This window comes from Chlorocebus sabaeus, chromosome 25 (genome assembly GCF_047675955.1).
Source record: "Chlorocebus sabaeus isolate Y175 chromosome 25, mChlSab1.0.hap1, whole genome shotgun sequence".
NCBI lineage: Eukaryota > Metazoa > Chordata > Mammalia > Primates > Cercopithecidae > Chlorocebus > Chlorocebus sabaeus.
In genome coordinates, this window is record NC_132928.1 from 26852012 (window position 1) to 26874863 (window position 22852).

Here is a 22852-nt window from a genome sequence, read left to right on the forward strand (position 1 = left end):
CAAAATGGCCATGGGGAGGGGGGCTCCTGAGCCCAATAATTTAGCCTTGAGCTGCGGTGGGTTCGGGAAGTTGGAGAGAAGGAGCTGGCTCGAAAAGAGACCGGCCCTCTGGGGTGGGGAGGATGGAGACCCTTTCCCGTTCGCCTTCCTCCTGGGGAAACCGCCTCCTCGACCTTGAGCAGGAGGCGGGGTCGCCGAGCGCCTGGGGGGCTGCGCAGAGAGGACCCGTCCCAGGGGGTCAGGCCCGCCCTCCGCCTCGGTCCCCGCCCTCCCGCGCCGCTAGGTCTCCTCCCCTCACTGCAGCGCTTGCAGCGCGCGCCCATCGATCAGGCCCCCTCCCTCCGCCGCCTCGGCGCAGACTGCTAAGCTCAGCAAGTCTTGCGGCAAAGGCACTTCGGAGCCGAGTTGGGGCAGCGGCAGAGCGGGGACTCCGCGCCCCAGGGGAACGGGCGGCCCTGCGAAACCGTCGCCAGCGCCGAGTCCTTGCGGCCCGACGCCCCCTAACATCGGGGACCCCGGATCTCTCCTGCCTCCTTCGGGTCGCTCTCCGGTAAGTCCACACCCCCGCCGGTGGGGGCACGGACCTCCCTCTTCAAAGTTTCTCCTTTCCTGCTACTGAGTCGAGGGACCACGGGGTGGTCTGGCTCCCGAGAGGTGAGTGGGGTTGGGGAAGTTTGAGGCCAAGGGGGCCGGGATTCCGCACCGTCCTTTGGGGGAGTTTGGAAGCGTCCGGATGGAAGGTTCATCTGGGGGAGCCGGACCCGAGGGGCGAGGAGCCGGCTCCTCTGAGGGACTGTGGCTGGCTGGGGGTAGATTTCCTCCCGCGGTCTCCCCGCGAGTTGCTGCAGAGAGGGGCGGGCCACGCGCCCCCGCCCCTCTCTCCTTTCCCTGGGACGCCCCCACTTGCGTCTAGCCCAGCCCCCGCCCGCCCAAGCGTTCTCCAAGGAAGGTTCTTTTGCCCCAGCCTCAGGCTTCGGGGACCCCTGGCACCGCCGTCGTGGGAAGTGGGGGGAGGTCTGAGCGCTAAGAGCCGGAGACCCTGGGTCAGGGAGAGGTTGGGGAGACAGACTGCAGGGGCCATCTGGAAGCAACGGGCACGAGGAGCTGGGGCAGGGGCCCAAGAAGGGGATAGAGGCGCCCCTCGCCTCTCTCCAAATCTCATGACTCAGCACGACCTAGGATGCCCCGTCCCTGCTTTAGCTCTGTCCCCAGGGCTGGGATCGCAGCCTGGCGGGTGCTGACAGCCCGACTCCCTTTTCTGGACTCTTCTATGTGTCTTTCCCATTTGGGGTTCCCCCTTCCCCTGCCTATGTTCCTTCCCCCACCTCTGGGGCATAGGGCTTTTATTTTTCAACTAAAAAGAGGAGCTTTATCCTTTCCCATCCCACTAAGCCAGGCCCCCTCCTCCTGTCTCCTTCTCCCTTTTCATCCCCACATTCCACAGGTGCCTCCAGGACACCCGCAGCCCACAGCTGGTGGGGTCTCTCCTGGCAGGGCAGTGTCCTCCCCTACGCCGGCTGAGGTGGTAGAGTAGGTGCTCTCCCCGCAGCAGGAGGAAGACAGTGCAAGGGCAGAGTAGGCGCTGGCCCAGGAGGGGCCACTGCAGTGGGGAGGGAAGGACAGAGGCTCAGTGGGCAGGTAGCCCAGGTTGGGTTGGTTTATGAGGAGGAGGAAGTCCTTAGGATCTGGGAGCGCCCAGGAAGCCAGAAAGGTGAACTGGGGTCTGACCTGGAAAGCAAAACGGTGCCCTTCTCCCTCCCCTACTGCTGCCGCCCTGAGGGGTCTCTCCCAGGTGGAATAGATTGTCTTCCATCCAATCTCTCCAGCTCCCTGTAACCTGGCGCTTCATTAGAGGGGGTGACAGTGAGATCAGGGAAGCCCTTAATCCTTTCAACCATCTCTCCCTACTTAGGACCAAGGCCAGCTTTGGGGCTGCTAGAAACATCTCTGTGACCAGCAGAGGTGCTGAAAAAAATAGCCATGCCCAGTGCCCCTAAGGCAGGCCCAAGTGACAGGTGGAAGGGGGCAGGGTGGCACTGATGCAGTGGGACGTGCCTGGCGTCTGGTCCTGTGGAACGAGAGCAGTAGCCTGGCAGGCACTGCAAGCTGCAGCGTGTGTCAGGGCCCTGGGGGTGAGTCAGCGTCGGGGGTCCACGCCAGGCACACTGTGGCCCAGGGAGTCCAGCTCCCACCCGTCCCCTCCCATGCCCTTGGAAAATGGCCAGTGCCCACTGAACCCTGACTGAACCACCTTTCCCTCAGGGTGGCTGCCTCTGCTCTGCTTGGCTGCCAGGCAGATCCCTGGCTTCACCCTCTAGGACTCCCCCAAGAGGCCTGGCTTTTTCTGGAGACCTCTTGGGCTTAATCCTTACCTTCTCTCCTCCTCGCCTTGCCAGAGGAGGAGGAGAGGGAGGCAGAGGAAAGTGTCTAGGTTGTAGCCTCACACAGACCTGGCCCACCTTCCCCTGGAGGAAGAGAGACCAGACCACTCTGCTGTGAGTCTGCTTTGTTCTGCAGTGCAGGAGTTTGTGTCCAGGGAACTTGGGTTTTCTTTTGAGGGAAGGGGGTGATTATGCAAGAACATTTCTTTTTCAGCTTTGGGGTCTGACATCCACAGAACAGGACCAGGGGAAGCAAAAAGTGTTGGTGTTTGTAAACGACCTTTCACCTAGAGAAGCTTACAACTGGTTTCAATTTAGGACTGAAACTGGTTTCACCTGGGCAAAGCATGGACCTTGCTGAAGACCTCGCAGGACCCGGGAGACCCTTTTTGGAGCTGGGTCTGGGCTCTCCTGCCCTCACGTTGCAGCTGGAGCTCATTCTATTCCTTCTACCCTTAGGCAGCTTCCAGGCAGGTGTGACAGGGCTGTCTATGATACTGCAGAAACCTGGAGGTGGGCTTTGGAGGTAACTGGAGAAGCCTCTTCCCTGCCCTTCTCAAACTCTGGGGACCATGCTATCCCAGTGTTCCCCAGCCCCTAGGCAAGCCTGACCTCTAGTCATTCTTTCTGCCTCCATCTGAACTTTGTGCTATCTCAGTGGGGTCTCCTTTTTTCTTCCCTGCCAGGCCTATGCCTCCCTCTCTGGGAAGAGTAGATTGGGGGGCAGTGAGTGCACTGGAAGCAGGGGGACAGAGGGCAGTGAGGACAGAGTGGGAGGAGGTTGGGGTTCATTTGGCTGGAAGAATGGCTGTCATTCCCTTCCCTGGACAGAAACATCCTCGTGGATGAATTGAGGCTGCAGATGAGTAGAAACACTACTTCACTTGGCTTTGGGATTTGCTCTGTGGACTTTCCTGATCTAGGCAGGTCCTAGCTGAAGCCAGACATCACTGAAGGTCCAGGGTGGTGGGGATATTCTTTAAGAACTGGAACAGCAAGCCAGAGAGAGCAATGGGGTGGGGGGATTTACTCAGTGCAGTGGTTAAATACGAAGCACCAAAGAAGAGGCCAGGAGCTAGACAGGCCTGGGTTCAAATTCCGGGGGTGCCAAGTACAAAGTGTGAGACCTTATTTGCAACAAGTATTTTATTAGTGAGTACCTACTGTGTGCCACTGTTGTAGTCTCTCTGGGTGGCGAGTGAGCACAGTGGCAGGCCCTACACATGTTACTGAGCCACTCAGCATCCGTTCTGCATTCATGCTACTATTGCATTTTGAGAATCTATGCTAGGCAATGGAGATTCAGGTGGGAACAAAACAGACCTGCTTCCTGCCCTTGTGGCACTTACAATCTAGTGAATACCACACAATTAAATAATTACATAAAGAATTCATCATGACTGTGCCGAGAGTTATGAAGATGTGTAGGATGCTTTGAGAGCGTGTAACAGGATGACCTGACAATGTACAGTTTTCTCTGCCAAACAGAGGTAATAATGCTTAACTCTCAGGGTAGTATTGTAGAACTGATAACTATTCGTGTTATTTTAGAAGTAGCCCCTGGCCCACCAGACAGATGCATTTCTAAATTCCCCACATGAATAATCCATCCACAGGCAACAAGCTGATTCTTCGTCTTCCATTCAGTCAGAGAAGCCAGGCTAGAGAAGCTGGGATTCAGTTACGGGTTCTCCTGGGCTCCAGAAGCCTGTGACCAATAACATAGTTTCATTGGAGAAACATCAAGTCAGAGGTTTTTTCTAATCTAAGTGGCAGCATAGTGACTACAGCCAGATTGCTGGGGTTCATCCTGGTTCTGCCACTTGCTGTGATTTTGGGCAGGTCAGTCACACTCTGTTTCTTAGTCTTCCCATCTGTAGAATGGAGCTAAAATTTGTAACTATGATGTAGGCTGTTCTTGGTGAGGATGAAATGGGTTAATTCCTGTAAAGCGTGTAGAACTGTGCCTGGCGCAGGAGTGCCGCGTAACTGCTTTCCATCCTTGGGTGTCCTGTGTGCTCCTTTTCCTGCCCACACACAGAACACTGTCTTGGGTGCTCCAGCTGGAGGGAGCATTGTCCACCTTTGATATTCTTAAAACCCAAGGGAAGGAGCTGCCATCATGCCTTGGTGGTCATTCCCGCGTTTCATCCCCCTCACTTGACAGTTCTTCTTTATGCCTAATGAGTCGTTTCTTGCCAAAGCTTGATTTCTGGGAAGGATTTGTCCCAGCAATCCTTCATTTTCATCTTTGGAACTGATGGTTCGAGGAAGTAGCCAGAGTGATGGGTAAATTTGGATCCAGGCCCAGAGGGACCTGACAGTCACTGTGAGCCTGGAGGTCAGGGGAGCACCTAGCTGCCAGCCCACTCCCCTAGAGAGGCGGGGTCTAAAACTAAACATCCAGAGGGCCTCCCCAGGCCACGTGCAGTGGCTCACGCCTGTAATCCCAGCGCTTTGGGAGGCTGAGGTGGGAGGATCTCTTGAGCCCAGGAATTCCAGAGCAGGCTGGGCAACATATGGAGACCCTGTCTCTACAAAAATTTTAGAAATTAGCTAGGCACACCAGGTTGAACAGGTGGATCGCTTGAGCCCAGGAGGCTGAGGCTGCAGTGAGCTATGGTCATGCCACTTCACTCCAGCCTGGAAGACAGTGAGATCCAGTATCAAAAAATAAAAAAGGACTCCCACATCCAGGACAAGCAGTAGATATTGTAGAAGCTTCCTCCTTGGATCATTTTCGGATGAGGATCAAGTCCCCGCTGACTGAGTGCCAGGGAGGAGGTTAGCTTCTGAAGGCCCCTCACAATTAGGGAAGTAGGATGTGAGTAGCTGGTCCATTAAAATGGCCAAGGAGCCTCCAAATCTGAAAGAAAGGGGAGTTACCTGCTGCTGTCAAGTCAGGAAAGGCCCTTCTTTGGCCACTTTAGCTGGAGACCTCAGGATTTCAGCTTTTGCTGTCAGTAACACTAAGCATCAGGCATAAGAAAGGGCAAAGCCAGTGTGGGTCCTGCACAACAGGGAACCTCGGAGCCCCACTCCCTGTGCCTCCCGCTCACCTGCTCACCTGCTCCCGGATAGAGCGGCTTGCAAGGGCGGTCAAGCTCTCACCACTGCAGTCCTCGGCTATGCCATCACTGTCCCCACTTTACAGTGAAGGGGCAAAGGCCCAGAGAAGTTGTGTGGTTGTTCAAAATCCTCAGATCATAGGTGCTTTGGGGGGGGGCCTTTCAGACCACGGCAGCTGAGTGGTCAGAACCCTTCCTCCTCTCCTCGCCCCTTCTCACCAGCTCTACCTAGGCAAATGGAGCTCGAGAATACAGGTACGGGTCCTTGGGATGAGGCCACTAACGCATTGAGTAGAAGCAGGAGGCTGGGTGATTGAAATCAAGCAGCAGCCTTTACAAAAATTAGGCAGTGATTCCTTGGAGGAATTGAATCAGCTCTCCCTCCCTGGTGCTGGGTTTCCTTGGGCTCTCTATAAGGGCTCTGGCGCCTCCTTCAGGAACACCTGCTCTGAAACAAGGAGGGAGGCCTCAGGGTGGGCCGTCTTGAGTGCATGATGGGACGCCCTGCTGAATCTGGACCAGCTCCAGCCTCAGCAGCCCTATCTGTGATGGCATGCTGATGTCATCAGCACCAAAAGCCCCTGCAGATTCCAACTTGGCAATTAAATGACTCCTCTGAAGCCCAGTGGCCGTGTGTGTGTGCGTGTGTGTATATATGTGTATTCAGGGTCCTAGGGGTGGGCTGGGGAGGAGGGCTCCTTGCAAAGGCAGGGAGAATGGGAGTTAGTTGGTGTGTGACTGCTTCACTCCTTTGGAGACTCCAGACCTGAGAAATCAGATCCCTATGGGACTCACAGCCCAAAAGTCAACCCTTGCATGCAGGTGCAGCCAGAGTCTAAAATCAGCCTGAGCCAGAGCACCCCATTCCTTCCTTATTTCCTACTTTCCTCTCCGCTTTTCCTCCACATTCCACTCCAATGCACTAAGCACCTAGTCTGTAAAAGGCACCTGGGATGTAAAGGGGGAACTCAAAATAACTGTGTCTCCTCTATCAGCCTGGGCACTCCCCAAGGCCAGGGCATGTGGTTCCTCCTCCTCTCCTGGGTCCCCCCAGCCCCCAAAGTAGAGCTCTGAAGTTGGGAGCGCTGGCGGTGGCTGGTGCAGAGTGACAGGACTCCCAGATGCTCTCCAACTCCAGGATAGCTGCCTGTCAACACAAAGCTTTCCTCAATCGCAAAACTTTCTTCACTTCCTCCCTTCCCCTGCAGAGAAACTAGAAGCCCAAGGGCCTCATTACTGGACAGGCTGGGACCAGGGAAGGACAGTAGCTGGGTGGGGAGTCAGGAAAGCTCCCCCGAGGCATTTGTCAGGTGCCTCTCAGTAAGGCAGGGAGTCCTCAGACCATGGAGAACTCTGGCAGAACTTCCCATAATTGGGTTGATACGGTGGCTCTGGAATTTAGTAATTAGGGAATATTGCAATTAGTGATGGAATTTACCCATTACTATTCCATGCATCTTAATACAGGGTGTAAGTGGTTGTAACTGTGAGCTTGGCACTAGGCAGATGGGAAAATAGAAGTGAATGGAGCAATGGGATGAGGGAAGGAGGGAGGGGATGGGAGGAGCTTAACCCTTTCCATACCCAAACAGGGTTAGGGCGAGCCCAGCAGCCCATTGTATTTGTAAGAGGTGACCGAGCCAAAAATCACAGGCTGCCTCTGGACCTTCTGCTTCTTTAGCTCATGTAGGATCAGATGCAGGGCTTGGCAGGGGTTGGGAGAGTGGTGATGGAGGCCAAGAGGGAGAGGCTGCAGGGGAGAAGGGCTCTTCTCCCGGTTTCCTGCTCAGCTGTGGAGAAACAGAGAAGAGAGTTGTAACCACCTGCCGTAGTGTGCATGTGAGAGAGGAGAGGGCACCTTGTACCTTCATCTCCCCCTCCCCACTTGGTCACCCCACCCCCTGGCTGCTTTTTACTGCCTTTCTCATTCCTACTCTTAACTTCATTTTCCTCTGAAGTCAAATGAGGCATTTGTGTTAGTGCAGGGCGGAGCTGGGTAGGGCCATGTGTATGGTCAGGGGCGGGGGTGGGGGGTGTCAAAGGGGTGCTGTTCATTTTTTCCCTTCCAGACCAGAAATGGCTTCCCCAAGGTCAGCCAGTGCTCTGAGCTCCAAAGACCTTCTCAGAGAACCTCTGCTCCCTAAGGGCTGGATGGTTTGAGAGAAATCTCTTTTCCTCACCATTGATTCCAGTCTGAACTAATGATCCAGATGTGTTGGGATGTCCTTCCTCTTCTACAAAGTGACTGGGGAAGCAGTTTTTAGGTTGTTTATAGAAAGGAAGCATTTTCTGGAGTGGAACCTCCCCTGCTTCTGCTACACCTTAACTCCCTACATTAGAGGAGAGCTGTGAAACTGCAAGGAAGGGGGCCTGGGCTGAGGGTGGTGGAGGTCTCTGAGGACCCTCCTTGTCTTCTGCCTCCTGTGTTGATTTGGAGAAAAGCCCCTTTAACAAATGCACGGGTTTTACCTCTGTCCCTGTTGGGGCTGTCTGGCCTCCCATTTTCATTGTCTGCCATGGATCTTTCATTGTATCAACTCAGATGGACCAAGTGACCTGCCCAGTCACAGGGACTGAGATGGGATATTAGGAGATGGGGATAGAGGCCTGAAAGCAGGAGGAGAGGGGATCACCCAGGCAACACTCTAGGAGTACAGGAAGGATGAACAAGAACCTATTGGTTAAGTGCTCTGGGGTCTTGGAGGGATGCAGACCTAGGACTGAAATCCATCCTCACCACTAGGAGCCAAGAAGAGTTACAGGTAAACCCCAGGAATCTCAAGGGTGGCTGTGGCTAGGATCAGTGTTAGCAGGTAGCATGGAGTTAATTGGCTGTGGGAGGGCTCCCTCTCCCAGTCTGACTCTCCACGAGGAGGAAAAGGCATCACTTTAATAAGGCTGCCCTGGTTCCAAATCAATCCTGGCATTGCAGGAGGCAAAGGGGGAAGCACAGCTGAGAAATTGGATTAGCTCTTTGATGCTGGGAACTGTGCTGGCTGCTGCTGCTGCTGCTACAGGAGGCAGGGAATCATCAAGAACTGAGCCTGCCATTGGCAAGCCAGCCCCAGACGTCTGAGGCTTCCCAGGGAGGCATGCTCTGCCCCCATCAGGTCTCCTACTGGTAGAGGGTGGCAGGGGTGCCCTGGGGCAGACAGTAATAGATTCCCAGATCCTCACCACTGCAAGGCTGGGAGGTGTCTTTGCGCCTCCCTTGGAGTAGGTGATAAGCCCCAAAGACCTCAGGAGGTGAGGCAATGGGGAAGGGGGAGAGGAGAGGTTCCCATATTTGCATGCTCTATAGGGCATAACTGAAACAGCATGTATGTGACTGGGAGTTAGATGGCCTAGGTTCAAACCAAGACTGCCACTTCCTGCCCATGTGTCCCTGGGCAAGTTACTTAAACTTTCTGAACTTTGGGATCCTCAGCTGAAAATGGAGACAGTAACGTGCAGGGAACAGGCCCTTGTGAAGTTTTTCTTAGAGCAGTAATCAAGATGCGGGCCATGGGTCCCTGGGAGTCCCTAAGAATTTTCAGGGGGGTCCATAAGGTCAAAGCAGTTTTCATGATAACACTAAAGTTATTTGCCATTCCCATGCTTGACACTGATGGTGCTAAAGCAGTGGTGGGTGAAGCTGCTGGCACCTTAACGTGAATCAAGGTAGTAGTATCACAGTGCACCCGTCTTTGTGTTCTTCCACACCACACACCCGCTAAGCAAAGTAACTGGTAAATAACGAAATGCCGGTTTCACTTAAGAATGTCTTCTTTTCATGAAGCAGCAAAGATCATAATTATATTGAACCTTGATTCTGTATCTTTTTAATATTCTCTGTGATGGAATGAGAAGTACATATAAAGTACTTCTGCTGCTTACAAAAATATTACGCAATAATTTCTCAAATAAGCAAGTGAACGATGCCAATCACCTGTACATCTGTTTGAGTTGCAGGCTGAACTAGTCATTTGTTCATGGGATACCATTTTATCTGAAAGAACAACTGACAAACTCCAGTTATTCAGACTTGAGTGTTGAGCAGACATTTTTGCAAAAATGAATGAAGTGAGCTTGTCACTTCCAGAAAAACAATTGACAGTATTTGTGGCCAATGATAAAATTCAAGCTTTCAGGCAAAAATTAGAAGTTTGGAAAACTCACACATATTACTATGAAAAGGACTTTTGTGATAAGATCAGTGGTTATATTAATGGATGTGGTTAATATTGTTTAATGAAATTCATCAATATTTGAAAGATCTGCACAATTCGGCAAACCAGTATCTTCCAAATGATAAATAAATGATGTCGCAAAATCATGCACAGAGGCAAACATGCATTCCAAGTGCAAGGTTTCAGGTTCCCCACTGAAACCAATCTAAGAAACTACCACTTGGTGAGTGTTGATGTCATATCAAAGAAAAATAACCACAATGATCTGAAAAGGCTTTATTAAATACCCCTCCCCTTTCCAGTTACATATCTGAGTGAGGTTGGATTTTCTTTCATCTTTCAATCAAAGTAACGTATTGCAGACAGACCAAACACCGAAGTTGATATAAGACTCTAGCTACCTTCTAGTAAACCACACGTTAAAGAGATTTGCAGTGAAACAAGGCCTCCTTCTTACTAGATATTTTTTTTTTTTTTTTTTTTTTTGAGACGGAGTCTTGCTCTGTCGCCCAGGCTGGAGTGCAGTGGCCGGATCTCAGCTCACTGCAAGCTCCGCCTCCCGGGTTCACGCCATTCTCCTGCCTCAGCCTCCCGAGTAGCTGGGACTACAGGCGCCCGCCATCTCACCCGGCTAGTTTTTTTGTATTTTTTTAGTAGAGACGGGGTTTCACCGTGTTCGCCAGGATGGTCTCGATCTCCTGACCTCGTGATCCGCCCGTCTCGGCCTCCCAAAGTGCTGGGATTACAGGCTTGAGCCACCGCGCCCGGCCCTTACTAGATATTTTACTAGAGAAAACATCTACTAGATTTTCTTTTGGTCTTGGAAAATATAGTTACTTCTTATTAAATATGTTGTATTAACAGGTAATGAGTTACTATTGTATTTTGAGCTAATTTAGAAATTTCTCAGTTTTAATTCTGAATATGGTAACTATAGATGGCTCTAACTCACATAAGCAAACGCTTTTGGAGGGTCCTTAATAAATGGATCTTAGAACCAAAAGGTTTGAGAACCACTGTCCTCGGTGAAGCCCAGCCCAGAGCCGAGTACACAGTGAATGCTTGGTAAGGACCGCATGCTCCTCCAGAGTGCCGGGCTTCGTGTCACAGGGCAGAACCTGGCGACATTCTCTGTATCTCAGAAGTCCAGGGTCAGCCTGGCAGCCTTACTGGGCAGGCTGCATGGAACAGAACAGTCCAGAGCTGCACAGGGTGAAGGGAGCCCAGGGAGCACCTAACCCCTGGCTTCCAGGTGGCCTCTGGGGATGAAGCTCCCTCCAGGGCTGCCTGGGGAGGAGAGCTTTCCTTGGAGTTGGGAGAGAGGGGTGTCTAGGGAGAGTCCCCCTCAACTGCCCCAACCCCTGCCTTCACCAGAGCAACCCTGCGTTTATCTGCCTTGCATATTGGGGTTCTTCTACTGGAATTCTCTTAAGCTTCTGTTTAAAGGAAGGGGTTTGAGGCTTCCTGAAGATTTCAAAACTTTGTAGTCCAGCTCTTTATTTTAAAGACAAGGCCCAGAGAGGGAATTTGACTTCTCAAAGAATACACAGCAAGCAATCAGCTCAGCAGTGATCAAGGCAAAACCGACATGCGAGACCATGCTAGACGGAGCCTCGCAGCCAGCAGAGCCCAGTGCTGCACAGCAGGAACGCAGCAAATATTCATACACTGGATAAAAAAGCTTCCTGTATATTCTCTTGTTTTATCTTTATAACAAACCTGAGCTTTATTGAGGTATAATTTATAGATCATAATTTTCATCTGCTTTAAGTGTACAATTGAGTGATTTTTAGTAAATTTACATTATACAGCTATCACTACAATGCAGTTTTAGAGCACGTGATCTATTACCCCTATTTACAGAGAAAAATAATCCCAGAAAAGTAAATAAATGTCCCCAAGGTGACACTGCTATTGGGTGGCAGAATGACATCCAGATTCAAGTTTTTCTGTCCCAGTGCCATACCCTGCTCATGCTGCACACTGCAGAGAAGGGGGTCAGGTGGTCTGCTGTTTGGGGACCATGGACGAATGCCCCACCGCAGGCTGGTGTTCGTGGGACTCTCTAGAGCTGGTTGTGCCAGTCCAATTTTAGCACTGGAGACTGGGCGCAGTGGCTCACACCTGTAATCCCAGCCCTCTGAGAGGCCAAGGCAGGAGGATCACTCAAGCCCAGGAGTGCAAGACCAGTCTGGGCAACATAGCGAGACCCCCATCTCTACAAATAATAAAAAAAAATTAGCTGGATGTGGTGGCATGCTTGTATTCCCAGCTACATGGGAGGCTGAGGTGAGAGGATCTCTTCAGCCCAGGAAGTTGAGGCTGCAGTGAGCCGAGATCATGCCACTGCACTGCACTCCAGCCTGGGCAACAGAGCAAGACCCTGTGTCTCAAAAAAAAAAAAAAAAAGGACAATTTGGTTACTGGTTCTATCCAAACAACTCTGGATGCAGAGGAAACCTGGATCCCAGCCCCCTCAGAACTTGAATTCTCCACAAATGGGGGATCTGAAGTGCTTCCTTTAGCCTGTCTTTCATAGGGGACCTAAAACTCCTCACTGAGCAGGCCCTCTAAGAGTCGCCTGCTGGCAAGTACAATCTCTAGGAAGTAAAATCAGTCCTTAACCCTGGTGACCCCTAACGGTGAGGAAGTTCTTCCTTGTGTCTAGCCACATTCCTCTTGCTATACTGAATGCCTATTTCCTATTCCTATCCACCCTTCCTGTTCTGCCTAGTGAGTTAGGGGTCGGTGTATATAGTTCAGAGGCCACAGAGAAAAGCTGAGAGCTGGATGGAGAGTCTGGACTGTCTGCCTAGACAACTGCCTGCTGTACATTTAGTACCCCGATCTCCAAGGAGGGCTGCTCTTTTCCCAGGAAGGCCAGACAGGCCTCATGTCTCTTCTGTGGCTTTTTGTGGCTCCGGCACTGAGAGAATGTGGTCAGTTCTTCCTGGGAGGATGAGTGGAGTGAAGGGCGGGGAGGCTTTGCAGGATGGTGGAGGAGCCACCTTCAGACGAAGTCAGGTGTCTACCCAGGCACACCTGGTGTAACGGGGAGCACACGTCTCTGCTCTTCAGCGGGCACAGGCCTGGGTAATTGATTGCCCTGGCACGTGGCTCCTTCTCCAGCTTGGCCAACCTTGACTGTACTGCTGTCCAGGCGCCTCTCTATAGGGGCTGCTTCTAGCACCCATTTTAGACCATGCTTGGGGAAAGACCTAGACATGGTAAAAGATGAAAGGGAGGGTATTCCCTGTGGTGAGAGGGGTCACTTGAGCAGACTGAACTTTCCTTAGTTGGGGGTGGTGAGACCCTGGATGCTGCCCTGTGGAGGTCATCCAGCTAACGCGGGAACTGGGTCCCTGATCTTTCACCCTCCCAGCATCCCCAGCCGTGTTTTCTTTCCCTCTGGCTCCTCCTGTCCATACCAAGGAGCTGTGTTGCAGACAGACCCTGGGCCTGGCAGCTCTCGGCAAGGAAGAAATCAATAGTGAATGTGGGAGTGCTTGGAGGCAGGCCGGAGCAGTCTTTCTAGGGTAGGGTTTTCTTTTATAAATGTAACGTTTTCTTTTTTCCAGCTCTATTGAGGTGTAATTGACAAATAAAAATGGTATATATTCAAGATGCACAATGTAATGATCTGACATACATATACCTTATATGGTGATTATTACAATCAAATTAATCAGCACACCCATCAGCACACATAGTTGCTGTGTGTGTGTCTGTGTTTGTGTGTGTCAGTGGTGAGGACACCTAAAGTAGGTTGAGACCCCTGGGACCCTGAGTCCTGGGACACAATGCTCTGGCTCTTTTCCTCTCCCAAATAAACTGGACAGATTCCTCAGACAGCCCCTTCTGGGTCTTGGCCATTGCCCTACTTTCAGAGAACATTTCCTTCTTGTGTGAGGTTCGCAGCAAGTCAGGACATTCGGCTCAGAGTAGGGAAGACTCACAACTTTATACAAGTTCATGCACAGATGCAAACAGACCACACACGTGGCTCTTGGCAGGTTGCCCATGGGCAGAGGTGCCTCTCTCTCACATTCCTTGGAAAGTGAGGATGAAATTGAACCTGAAGCCTTATCTCCAGCTGGAAGGAGACTGCTCTGGTGACATTGGCCCTCTCTCCTAGTCCACACGCCACTTCCCGGCTGGGCTCAGGACTGCTCCAGGTGGGATCCTAGGCTGGGTTCTGGCTCAGTGCCTTGTAGTTATGTGGTTTGCTTGCAGACTTTGGACCTGTGGCTTCCCCAACCATTGCTGCCTTTTCAGACCCTGTGGCAGCTGCCATCTGCCATTAGGAGCTAATGCTCTCAGTGAAGCTTGCTCAGCTGTGGCCGTTAGCGGTACACTTTCTGGAGGCAGCATTGACAGGGGCTATTGTCCTCAGAAACGGGGGCTTGGTGGGAAGGTGAATGAGACCATGTGTCTGGGACCAAAGCTTGTGACTTAGGTTACTGTCCTCATGACAGAGGTGGTGGGAGAGAGGGTGATGGGGAAGAAAGGTATGGATGAAAGCAATAGACTCATTAAATCTTTGCACCAATGCGAAGACCTCACCTGATACCCCTGCTTCAAATACATCCCATAGTGCTAAGATGCCTTTTTTGTGTCCAAAGTTCTGTAGAGAAGGAAAATTTGTGACATTACCTCTACTCCCTCCTCAGTGTTGGGGCCAGGACTAGAAGCTGGGACCCCTGGCCTTGCAGCTTCTTATCTGTGTGACACTGGCCAGGCTCCCCTGTGCCTCAGGCCACATTTCCCTAGGCTACCACTCAGTCATTCATTCATTTATCCAAGGAACACACATCCGTGGAACAAGCTTTCTGTGCAGACTCCAAACTGCTATGAAGACGGAACAGAGTTCCAGCCCTCGTGCCTCTCACAGGCAGAGGGAAGCAAAGACATTAAACAAAATAATCACACGATTGTTTATTTAATTACAATTATGATCATTGGCATGAAGTAAAAAGTGCTTAATGCTCTGAGGGTTTATAATGGGGGCTTAGCAGGGCGGGGAACATGGTGGGTGCATGGCCACCATGATGCCTGGGCTCTGAGGGCAGCCGCCATAGGCATCCTGGGTCTTTTCATGAGGCATCAGGTCCACTCTCTGGCACTGCCAGGGGTGTGTGCACCTGGCATGTATGTTACACCACCCCTGGAAGGGTCAATAGGAAGAGTTCTGAGCTGGGAGGCACGATTTGGGTTGTAAAGGGGACTGGTATTTCTGGCTCTGCCTCTAGTTCCCCAGGTGACTGTGAACTTGTCACTTTCTCTCTTTTCTGTGTTCCATCCTTTGTAAAATGAGATTTGACTGGAAAAATCCCTGAAGTCCCTTCCCAGAGTCTCAGAAAAACATTAGAGGTTTCCAAAGGCAAACTATAGTTTTTCCACTGGAGACTGAGAAAGGAATGTAGAAACAGGGTTGAAAAGGCCACTAATTCCAGAGAGCAAGAGGGAGGAGGAGAAGAGCAAGCCCAGAGTCAGGGGACCGTGGTATCACAAATGGAGGAGTGCACATGACAGTTGCATCCCCAGGGTGTCTGGACTCAGGGATGGAGACATGTCACTACACTGAAGGTGCAGCTAGAGCAGTGGTTGGGAACTGCAACGAGAAGAGTTTAGATTCGATATTAGGCAGCGTTTTCTTGCTTATAGCACTGAGACAACTGGCAGGTGATTAAAGAGGTGTAAGGGAGAGTGTCATATAGATGTTTCAGAAAGGCAGAGAAAGAGCCTTTCAGAGGGAGGTGTTTTGCATGGAGGCAGGGGCGATGGATGACCTTACAAGGTCTCTTCCTCAGACAAATCCATGAATCTCCCCTCCTCACGTTGCCACTGATGTCAGCGCTGTCTGGATGTCTGTGAGAGGAAGATGTCAGGTCCCCTTGGAAATGAATTTTTGACCATAAACTCTCCCCAGTTCACATCTCTCGGTGACACATGTGGCTAACTGTGCAGTTGTCACACTCAATCAAATCGAGTTCAATTGCACCTTTGCTCTCTTGTCCTGCTGTAATATAAATATGGCTCTGAGAAGTGTATTAGTTGCTGACAGTGTGGTAACTGGGGAGGCTGGGTTTGGAGGCTAAGGGAGGCCTGGGAGTTTCATGTTTCAGACCTAGAAACAAGGGCTGGAGATGGGTTCCTCGAGGTTGTGGGATTGGGCTGCTGTGAAGCCTTTTCTCCAGGAGGCCCTGAGGCAGTTATATCTCTAGATCAAGGGGATGGGTCAGATGCCCTCCCAAGGGTCCTTTGTGTTCTTGGACTTTCTGTTGTTGTTACCAGTGGTCACAGGTTCTCCCTGTGTGTGTGAGCGGGGTGTATTGCATTAATGCATGTGTCTGTCTGCAGATTACAAAAGGTCCAATGACACCTTGCTTTCCATTTCTACTGAGGAAGGTGCTTTACACCTTCGAAAAATGGTTCATAAGGTCATAAAGGCATGGGATTTACCTATAACGTGAAGGATTTTAGGTAGATATAAGGAGGAATTTTCAAACACTAAATATGGTTAGATATTGTAACAAGACCAAGCAGGGGGCGAGACCTCCCTCAAGGAGAAGAGTGGTCTGGGATAGGATAGACATTGAGAAAAAGATAAACTGGCCATCGCGATTTCTTCCAGTCAAGGGTTTATATATGAGTGTGGGTATAGACATGTTAGAGATAGGAATGTATGCACAGTTGTCAACCAGTTGACTTATATAAATGTATTAAAGTGTCAGGGGAGAAGAGGAAGAGGAGGAGGAGGAAGGAAAGGAGGAGGAAGGGAGAGGAGAGGGGGAGAGAGAGGAATAACAAGGAGAAGAAGAGGAAAAAGAGGAACGAAGAGGAGAAGGAGGAGGGAGGTGGTGGTGGTGGTGAATAATGCTGGACGTAATAGGGCTTAGCAGGGTGGAACCCCTTCCTTTATCAGTGCCATAATGTTATTGCTGGAGTCAGGGATGGTGTGTGGCTGTGTGTGTGTGTGTGTGTGTGTGTGTGTAAATTCAGCCTCAGGAGACTTCAGTTATGATAGTCAAGCCTGCAATAGGACAGGCAGGTGCCCCTCACCATGTGGGCAGGCTGCCCATTTAAATTCAGGATTCTGTGCATCACCTACTAAAACAGCTCCTTTGTATGTGGTCTGTTTACACATGCTGAACATTTGCCCTGCCAGAAAGCCACAGTCATCCACCCTCAATTTTGAAGGGAGAATGAAGAGTCGAAGCCTTGTGAAGAATGCAGCTTCTAGATTCTTTCAGCAGGAACACCAGTCTGGGGCTCAGGATAGATTCAGCTCCTTTTTTCTAACACAAATCTGATACCATTACACATGTATCCCAGGGATATCTAAGGATTTATGCTAGAAAATGCATAAAACTCTGATATGGCTTGGATGTTCATCCCCTCCAAATCACTTGTTGAAATGTGATCCCCAGTGTTGGAAGTGGGGCCGGGTGGGAGGGGTTTAGGTAATGGGGTCAGATCCCTCATGAATGGCTTGGTGTCCTCCTCGTGGTAATGAGTGAGTTCTTGCTCTGAGTTCATGCGCGATCTGGATGTTTAAAAGTGTGTAGCACCACCCCCCACCTTGCTCTGGCTCTTGCCATGTGATATGCCTGCTCACCCTTCCACCTTCCACCATGATTGCAGGCTTTCTGAAGTCCTCCCAGAAGCAGATGCTGGTGCAATGCTTCCTGTACAGCCTGAAGCACCACGAGCCAATTAAACCTCTTTTTAAAATATAACTTACCAGCTTCAGGTATTTCTTTGTAGCAATGCAAAAATGGACTAACACAATCTCACCAACAGAGGAGGAATGGACAGTTAATCTTTTTTTTTTTTTTTTTTTTTTTGAGATGGAGTCTTGCTCTGTCGCCCAGGCTGGAGTGCGGTGACATGATCTCGGCTCACTGCAAGCTCTGCCTCCCGAGTTCACGCCATTCTCCTGCCTCAGCCTCCCAAGTAGCTGGAACTACAGGCGCCCGCCACCACGCCTGACTAATTTTTTGTATTTTTAGTAGAGACAGGGTTTCACCGTGTTAGCCAGGATGGTCTCAATCTCCTGACCTTGTGATCCACCTGCCTTGGCCTCCCAAAGTGCTGGGATTACAGGCGTGAGCCACCGTGCCCCGCCCACATCTGTTTTTTTTGATACTGTCCCAAACTTGACTCCAGGGACCCACAGGAGGGTCACAGTCATGACTGGACTTTGGAGGTGCGACCTTGAAAGATCTTTATTCCAAACCTACAGCCTCTTGGCAAGACCTATCTAAATCACCCCAAATCCTGTTACATATGCTCCAGATTTATCTTGCCCTTCCGGTGGCTTCCTTCTTAGAAAGTTTCCCCTTTGGGGCCAGGCGCAGTGGCTCACGCCTGTAATCCCAGCACTTTGGGGGGCCAAGGTGGGCGGATCACAAGGGCAGGAGATCGAGACCATCCTGACTAACACGGCGAAACCCCGTCTCTACTAAAAAATATAAAAAATTAGCTGGGTGTGGTGGCGGGCGCCTGTAGTCCCAGCTACTCGGGAGGCTGAGGCAGGAGAATGGCGTGAACCCAGGAGGCAGAGCTTGCAGTGAGCCGAGATTGCGCTACTGCACTCCAGCCTGGGCGACAGAGCAAGACTCCGTCTCAAAAAAAAAAAAAAAGACACTTCCCCTTTGGCTGTTTCAGTCATCAGTATAAGTCATGCTGTTTTCTCCTACTCAGCTTCTCTGAAAGGACTTGTATCTCAGTACTTTAGGGTCAGGTGGTCATGCCCAGATCCAGGTGATGAGTAGAAATGAGAGTTTTGGATTGTGCACTGTACCCTTCCCCATGGTCTTGAAGGGTATCTGTCTTGAAACACGGTATGCTTATTTATCTCTTTGGAATTAGTCTCTGCCACCTTCACTTTGACCTCTTGGATTGTGTCATCAATTTGCCCCTGAATCCTCCATAGCACCCTTGCAATTGTGGAAACCCCAACAGTATTTAGTAATGCAAGCCATGGCCGCTCCAGACGGGGAGGTTCAGCACCATGGACAGAGCTCAGTGCTGCCCTCCTCTGCTCACAGCTGAGTCCTCTGGTGATGGATGCATCAATATCTCAGTAATCACCGCTAAAGAACTTATTCATGTAACCAAACACCACCTGTTCCCCCAAAACCTATTGAAATTAAAAAAAAAATTTAAGCTGAGTCCTATTGTCTTCCTCCCCCTCCTTCTCCTGTCGTTATTAACTTGCCTCCTCCTCCTCTTTCTTTTTCAATAATATTTTAAAAACTTTTTTTGTAGAGATAAAGTCTCACTATGTTGCCCAGGCTGGTCTTGAACTCCTGGGCTCAAGCCATCTTCCCACCTCGATATCCCAAAGTGCTGGGATTACAGGTGTGAGCCACTGCCCCCAGCCCTAACTTTCCAATTTTGGAGGTAGAAGCTGGCTGAGGAGAAAACCAGTGTTGTATGACATTGTTTCTGCCCTTTACTGACTGTAAGATCTTAGCCAAGCCACCTCCTCTCTACAGGTCCTACTTTTTCATCTGTAGAATGAGGACAGTGAACTCCAAGCTCAGTCACTCTCTGAGCCTGAGTGTCCATGATTGCCTTTCCCAGAAAGTCCTTAAAAGTAATCTCAACATGCAAGGCCTGAGTTAGAGTGGGGCCAGTTTAACCTGTAGGTGATAGGAAGCCATGACCTCAGGTCCTGCAGTCTGGCAGTGTTCTCCCAAAGTCAGTGCCTTGCATCTTTCTTCAGCTTGTTGAAATGTTTAGAGCAGGGGAATCTTCCCTGTAATATTTATTATCCCAGATACCTCATTGCCTGCCGCACCCATAGGCAAAACGCAGCCTGTCTTGGTGGGCTAGGTAGGTTTTTGTGGCAGGTAGAGGGCACGTGAGCTTAGCTGGGGATAGAGCCTCCAAATGAGGGTGGAGTTGAACGCACGCCTGGAAGGGAGCAAGCTACGTAGGGGTTAGCGGGGAGAGCCAAGGCTTCTCTATGTCAGGTCAGAGCAGGGTACCAGAGCTGGGCTCTCCCTCCCTCCCTCTGTCGCAGTGACACCACCTCAGTAGGAGCGCTGGGCTGCAGTGGGAGCAGTCTGGAGTGGGAGGAGGAGGCATGACTGGATAGAATGGCACGGAGCCAGATGTGAGTGGAGTGCTGGGCAGAGACTGGCAGCTCTCCAGAGCTCTGAGGGCTGGGGGTGCTTGATGGTGGGAGAGAGAATAGAGTGCCAGACGGTAGCTGTGTCCTTGTGTGCCTGTAGCAGGGCTGCACCACATTTCTGGCCTCTTGATTCATTTGAATAGGGTCATCCTCTGCTTCCAGGCTCCAGAAAACCTCCTGGGAGGAGGGAGCTCTTCTCTATCCTCTAGCTCCTTTTCTTCCCACCCTCTCCTGTCTACATCCCTCTCTCTCTCTGTCTGTCTGTCTCTCTTTGAGACAGGGTCTTGCTCTGTTGCTTAGGCTGGAGTACAGTGGCATGACCTCAGCTCACTGCAACCTCGACCTCCTGGGCTCAAGTGATCATCCTACCTCAGTCTCCCAAGTAGCTGGAACTGCAGGTGCACACCACTGCACACGGCTAATTTTTTTTTAATGTTTTGTAGAGACAAGATCTCACTGTGTTGCCCAGCTCTGGTCTCAAACTCCTGGGCTCAAGCAATCCTCCTGCTTTGGCTCCTAAAGTACTGGGATTATAGGTGTGAGCCAACATGCCTGGCCAATCTGCATGTCTTCACCATGCCTCTCACCAACTGAGAATTCAAGCCCTCCTTGTTTTCTGGCCCAGGGCACTTAGCCTGGAGCAGAAGGTGTATCTCTTGTCCCTTAGGTCGTGGGAAAGCCAGCCCAGGCTCTGTATACTGAGTGGGATCACTTGGAACCCTCCACAACCCACCAAACACAAAAGGGGAAATGTCAGGCAATATTTAGGTTACCTCCTATCTCCCCTTTTGGAAAGAAGGTCTTGCTCTTAAGCTGCCTTCAGAGATGCCAAGTGACCATTTCTTGGGGGGTGGAGGGGTCTGGACCTAGTGGAGGCAGACTCTTGCTTAGCAGAGAGGAGTGTTGTGTGCATGTGTGAGTAGGGGGAGAACTGGAGGCTTAAACCTCAAATACCAGGAGTATCCACTGGTCAAGTCTGGACCTGAAAATGATTGCCCAGATATGGGAGCAGTTCCGGGACACAAGGCCAGCCTGGGGGAGCAAGCTGGTCCCATAGTCTTACTGCAGTGAGCCTAAGGCTTTGGGTCTTAGAGAGGATCTTATCTTCTACTAGGTCAAGGAAGCACAAGTTACACGGAGACTGTTAGAATTGTCTTCCTTCACCTTAGGAAGACAATTCTAATAAAGCAAGAACTTAGTCTGTTTTAGTTGTAAACCCAGTGCCCTATTCAGTGCCTAGCACTTGGAAGATATTCAGTAAATAGTTGTCGAATGAATGTTGAAGAACTAGAACCGTCCAGAGACTCGGTGGCTTGCCGCAGGAGATGTGACCGCCTTGTCCTTGAGCATGTCTCAGCAGAGGCCAGGGACCATTAAACTGTTAGATTGTTGGAGGGACTCATGCAGCACTGATGGCTTGGACTTGAGGCCCTTTTCCCTTTGGCTCTGAGAATCCATGGATCTGTGACCTCTTTTGAAGAAAGGAGACCTCTAGAATGGGGCTGGAGCAGGGCTAGCAGTGGGTGTCTTTCTCAGGGACATGCAGCCCAGTACTTTTTGCCCAGCCATCTCTGCTGCATCAACCTGCTGCCACGCATGCTTGTCAGACTTGATAAAGAGAGCGTGTCTATTTATCTTTTCTTGGAAATCTTTATTGTGAGGTTCCTGTGTCTCAGGCTCAGCTTGGCCTGTGACTTGCTGGCCATCTGTTCAGTGGGGTGGTATTCGTCTGATGACTGCATACAGTTTTCAGAGGTGGGTACTCAGTAGGACCCTGAGTGGGTGGGGTGTAGGAGAGATTGCTGGTTGCCTTCAGGGGGAGTACAGGCAGAGTAAGTGTAGGTCTCAGCTCCAGCTGTTCCCTTGCTGCGTCCCCGGCTCTGGCCCTGACGGAGATGAATAATTGATGGTGACTAATGGATCATTGCTCCTGTATGAAATATTCAGCAGGGACTGTGGCAGGTTTGTGTAATCAGATGTTTCATGCTGCCCTCCTGGTAGGTGTAGGACTCCTGGGTTTCCCTGACTCTCAGAGCTGTGGGGTGATAGGTGGGCACTTCCAGGGGAAGTACTTTACAGGGGATGGGGCAAGGCCCTTAATTCTGGGACCTGACTTACCTACCTTGTGGGGGTGTCTACACTGCCCAACATTCAGAATGTTGGGGAAGTAACAGGAGGAATCACTAGTGGTAAAGGAGCAGCCCGCAGCCCTGGGATGTCTAAGAGGGTTGGGAGGATGCTGATTCTGGAAAGAGAATGAGTTAAACCCTGCTCCCCCACAATGTTCCCTGCCCCCTGGACACTTAAAATAACTCTGTAGAACAGCCTTATTATGCAGATGAGGAAGGGGTGCTCAGAGGGATTAAATGACTTGCCTGATGTCACACAGCTGGTGAATTGTGGAGCTGGACTCCTCCCACAAGACCACTCCACAGAGCTGTCTGTGAAGATAGTCCCTTGGTCTCTTCTCCCCACTCCATGCCCACCTCATCCCCTCCTCACCTTCCCCACTGACTCTGTGGGAATTATGTTATTGGGATCCCAGGATAGAATTATAGCCACAAGCATCCATGTGCTTGAGAGAGCTGGCTGGTCCCTGATGGGGGATGGGTTACGGGAACATCTGTGTGTGTGCACACATGTGCACACGTGTTTGTGTTGAGGGAGGATCTGAGGCTCATCCTTGCACATGTGAGGTGGTGGGCTCAATATGTGTGCTCAGGGGTATGTGCTAATCTCCTTCCCTTCCTTAGGGAGTAAGGGGCTAAGAGTGGTTCAGCCATACCAGCCCCTGCCTTTCCTGATCACAGCTCAGCAGGGAGGACAGTGATCCCTTCCCTCATAGATCAGATCCAGTAATTCAGGGATCTCAGGAGATTCAGTCTGGGGGCTGGCTCCACACGGGGGTTGGAAGTTCCTTCCCTTGCTGGGGCTGGCCCGTTGGAGCTGCTCTGTGAACTGTTAACCTTCCGTGGAGCTGCAGGCCACACCTAGAACACCATGTCCTGACTCCCCATTTGGATCTTTCCCCTGCCACACTGTCTTCATGACTCTGTCACCATCTGAGGCTGGGTGAGGAGGCCACCTGGG

General features: G+C 51.1%; 1 protein-coding gene across 1 annotated transcript in view; it reads left to right on the forward strand.

Annotated features, from left to right (window-relative positions):
- The first annotated feature begins 367 nt into the window (after window positions 1-367).
- SYT2 (synaptotagmin 2) overlaps window positions 368-22852 on the forward strand; it is a 125597-nt gene continuing 103112 nt past the window's right edge. The window contains exon 1 of the mRNA XM_007988920.3: window positions 368-550. The gene's annotated coding sequence lies outside the window, so the exon portion shown is untranslated. The remainder of the gene's footprint in view (window positions 551-22852) is intronic.